Source organism: Arachis ipaensis, chromosome B7, assembly GCF_059453495.1.
Source record: "Arachis ipaensis isolate K30076 ecotype BB chromosome B7, ASM5945349v1, whole genome shotgun sequence".
In the NCBI taxonomy this organism is placed as follows: Eukaryota; Viridiplantae; Streptophyta; class Magnoliopsida; order Fabales; family Fabaceae; genus Arachis; species Arachis ipaensis.
In genome coordinates, this window is record NC_142442.1 from 101,366,031 (window position 1) to 101,370,306 (window position 4,276).

Here is a 4,276-nt window from a genome sequence, read left to right on the forward strand (position 1 = left end):
TTTTATGATGTGGTGAGGAAGAAGAAGGTGACTCCCGAGGTCCCCTTCAAGCTGAAAGATGATGAATACCCGGAGATCTCATATCAGATTCTGAGATGGGGTTAGGAAGTTCTGGCCAATCCCGTGACCGAGGTTGGATTATTTATGGTGTGAGAGTTCTACGCCAACACATGGGTGACAAGCAAACATGATCGAAGCGTGAACCCGGAGCCGAAGAATTGGCGCACAATGGTTTAGAGGACACATCATGGATTTTAGACCTGAGAGTGTAAGGGTGGCGCTACAATCGCCAGAGCCACGAAGGGACCCTAATTCATACACTCACAGGGTCAACACTAACTAGCAGTTGGATCAAGTCCTTGCTGACATCTGCGTACCTAGAGCTCAGTGGAGGAGGGATGCTGATAGGTTGCATTTCATACTTTCTACCATTCCTCTTCACTCTTATAGTTTCTCTTGAGCTTAGCATGAGGACATGCTAATGTTTAAGTTCGGGGAGGTTGATAAACCACTATTTTATGGTTTATCCTATGCTTAATCTAGTGGATTTTATCCATTATTCTCACACTTATTCATACAATTTGCATGGTTTTACATTTTCCTTCTTGATTTTGTGCTATGATTGAAAACATGCTTCTCTAGCCTTAAATTTGCTGTGTTTAATTCCCTCTCATTACCATTTGATGCCGTGATATGTGTGTTAAGTGATTTCAGGGTTTACAGGGCAGGAATGGCTTAGAGGATGGAAAGGAAGCATGCAAAAGTGGAAGGAATACAAGAAATTGAAGGAATTGCTAAAGCTGTCCAGCCTGACCTCTTCATACTAAATCGAGCATAACTTGAGCTACAGAAGTCCAAATGACGCAGTTCTAGTTGCGTTTGAAAGCTAACATCTGGGGCTTTGCAACGATATATAATTTAGCATAGCTTCCTTGAAGATAGGCAATGCACACGTGTGGATCACGTGCACGTGTGACCTGGCAAAAATCCAATCCACACTCACGTGTGGACGACGCTCACGCGTGACTTTGCCGCGTGCTGGACGTATCAGAAATCACTGGAGGAAATTTCTGGGCTGTTTCTAACCCAGTTTTCGGCCCAAAAAACACAGATTAGAGGCTATAAAGTGGGGGAATCCATTAATTCATTGATACAACTTTCATATTCATAATTTTAGGTTTTAGATATAGTTTTCTAGAGAGAGAGGCTCTCTCCTCTCTCTTAGATTTTAGAATTAGGATTTCTCTTAGAGTATGGTTGTTTCTTTAATCCAGGTTCAATGTTCCTTTAATTTAGTTTCTCTTCTACTTTTATTTATTCTAGTGCTTTCACTTGTTTATTACTTATGTTGCTAAATTGGCTTATGAGCTCTTCATGTTAGATTTGAATTTCTATTTAATACAATTCGAGGTATTTCAGATTTATGGTTGCTTTCTTCTATTTATGATATAAATAATTTAGATTTTTCCCACTTTTCTTTGGTTGAGTAATTGGTGACACTTGAGTTATCAAACTCAGCAGTTGATTGAAAATTGGAATTTGCTGATTGAATTGGATTCCTCTAAAGCTAGTCTTTCCGTAGGAGTTGACTAGGACTTGAGGAATCAAATTGATTAGTCCATTTGACTTTCCTTTATTTAGTAAGGGTTAACTAAGTGAGAGCAATAAACAATTCTCATCGCACCTGATAAGGATAACTAGGATGGGATTTCCAGTTCTTATACCTTGCAATGGTTTTCATGATAATTAATTTACTTTATTGCCAATTTATTTTCCTGTTCCCTATTTCAAAAAACCCCCAAAATACACTTTTTCTCATAACCAATAATAAATCATACCTCCCTACAATTCCTTGAGAGACGAGTCGAGGTTTAAATTTCTTCGGTTATAAATTTTATTGGGTTTTGTTACTTGTGACAACCAAAGTTTTTGTACGAAAGGATTCTTTGTTGGTTTAGAAACTATACTTACAACGTGATTATTTTAATAAAAATTCTTTACCGGTAGAAATCAGCTCATCAAAATGGCGCCGTTGCCGGGGAATTGCAAACGTGTGCCTTATTATTGGTTACTGTAAATATTTTATTTTGCTTGTTTATTTGTTTTTATTTTTGTTTTTAATTTTTATTAGTTACTATGAGTTATCACCCCCGTCGCTTTGAGTTTGGTTCTAATGTTGTTGAAAGGAATGGAAGCTATAACAGGAACATGCATCAAGGTCGAAATAATCAAAGATGGAAGGAGCCACGAGGATCTGATCAACCCTTTTGGCAACAACACCTTCCGAGGTACCATGGACAACGACCATCTTACAATGCATGCCAAGACAATAGTTATGGTGGACCTTTTCGTGACAACCAACCTCCACCAATTTACTATGGTCAAGAGCCATTCCGAGGTGCGTACCAAGATGATAGATATGGTGGACCTCCTTGTAGTTACCAGCAAGCTCCATCATATGTCAATGAACCACCTCCTCAACATAGCTTTGAACCACCATACTCACAAGCCACCTACAACCATTCACCTCCATATGACCCTAACCCTTATCCACCCTAATTCCAATCCAGTTACCCTCAAGAATCACCACTTCTATATGCACCATGTCCATATCCATCGACCCAAGAATCACATGCTCGCCTCAAGCAAACAGTAGATCAATTTCATGCAACACTTCATCAACTAGAACAAGCAATAAATCAATTAGCTTCCCGACGTTCAGACACACAAGGAACCCCCATGGCTTCATGTGGAGAATCAAATGAAGAACGTAGCATGAAGGAGACACTAGAAACTCCGATGGACAGTGAGCAGCATGACTTTGTATTGGAACAATTGGAGGAAGCCGTAATCGTTAAAGAGGAAGAAGTGGTCGAAGACTTAGGAGATGCAGAACGTCCATGGGAAAGCCCAGTCATAGAACCCCCTTCTAAGGAGTTTGAATTTGTTGTTGAGGAGGGTGTACAACCTCCAAGGCATATCATGGCTGAAGACTTTGAAAGGGATGATCAAGAGATGGATTCAATCATTGATGAATTCTTATCTATATTTGAATCATCTCCCATTGGACTTGACATGGAGATTAAAGAAGAAGAAGCACAACCTCCCATGCCCTTGGTGAACAATGAAGAAGAGATCGAATTGGAAGAAAGCTACCAAGAGGAAGAGGTTGATATTGAAGAAGCTTACAAAGAGGTGGAAGTTGTCAAAAAAGAGCCCAAGGGAATGGAGCTGGAGATCACCTTGCCAAAGTTGTTGGAGACCTCTCTCCTTAAGTCACCATCATCCTTCACAACATTCAAGTGCATAAAATTCATATCTCTTAGCTTTCTCATTCCACTTGAATATGGTTTACTTGAGACAGATGGTCAACTTCGAGCTCTTTGTGGCTATACGAGTAAGAGGGAGACGGTTAGTGGTAGGAATTGTCATGCAAGGTTCAATATAGTTGCACGCTCCAAATCTAAGTACAATGGTTGGAATCAGTCTCAATTGAATGGGTCTAGGCGGTTGTTTAGATATCTCCATGAGAATTCCGATTGCTCACCACCCAAGTGAAAATATGATGATCAACAAGAAGACGGGTGCAAAAGCAAGGTTTGGGAGCCCGGAATTCATTCTAACAATTCACACTCCTGGAGCCTTGTCACTTGCTTTAACTTACTTGAAGACCTTGTGCAACTAGTGTGGGATCCCGGAGGCTATCGGAATTACAAACATTGGTGGGGATTCTTGGATGAGTTCAAGCACAAGCCACCATAACAAGGGACTCACCAAATGTCCAACTTAAGGACTTTAACTAAAAGTGCTAGGTGGGAGACAACCCACCATGGTATGGTCATTCCTTTTCAATGTTAGTTTTATTTTGTTTTGTTTTATTCTTAGTATTATTTTATTCTATTTTTCTTAATGACTCTTCCTATAATCTCTGCATATAGTTTGCATCTGCATTTTGCATTCTCCATACTGCATAAAAAAATACTAAATAAATAAATAAATACACGCGACGTGCAAGCGTCGCTGACGCGTACGCGTCATATGTGCATTCGAAACAAAGAAAAAAAGAAGCAGAGAGTCACGCGGGAGCATGGATGGAGGCGTGCCTTAGCAAAAAATACGCCCACGCGTACGCGTCCCTGACGCGTCCGCGTCACTTGAAAAATCAGCTTCCCATGCGTGCGCGTCACCCACGCGCATGCGTGACCCTACAAAATCGACGTAAAAAGATGTATGGCAGAGAGTTATGATGGAGTGGGGCTGGAATGGTGCTGGAAGC